A 223-nucleotide genomic window follows, 5' to 3' on the forward strand; every position below is an offset into this window, starting at 1 on the left:
GCTCCGCGGGGAGCGCGGCCTCGGCTCCTCCTGCTGCTGCTCCGCGGCTGCGGAGCCGCGCGCGGTGCTTTTTGCTCAGGAAGGGCTCGGGCTCTCCGGCAGCTTTGGCTGCCTCCGGGAGCTTTTCCTTGGGAGGAAGGGGGTGGAGGTAGGGGTGGGGGAAATGAGAGTCGGTGGGTGGGACTGCAAGGAGTTTCGGGCTTTTTTTTTTTTTTTTTTTTTT

At 62.3% G+C, this 223-nt stretch overlaps 1 protein-coding gene across 2 annotated transcripts in view; it reads left to right on the top strand.

Annotated features, from left to right (window-relative positions):
• Window positions 1–223, top strand: part of WNT7B (Wnt family member 7B) — an 88,939-nt gene that overhangs the window by 6,898 nt on the left and 81,818 nt on the right. The window lies entirely within an intron of this gene.

This window comes from Nothoprocta perdicaria, unplaced genomic scaffold (assembly GCF_003342845.1).
Source record: "Nothoprocta perdicaria isolate Ctin4 unplaced genomic scaffold, notPer1 scaffold_68, whole genome shotgun sequence".
Lineage (NCBI taxonomy): Eukaryota > Metazoa > Chordata > Aves > Tinamiformes > Tinamidae > Nothoprocta > Nothoprocta perdicaria.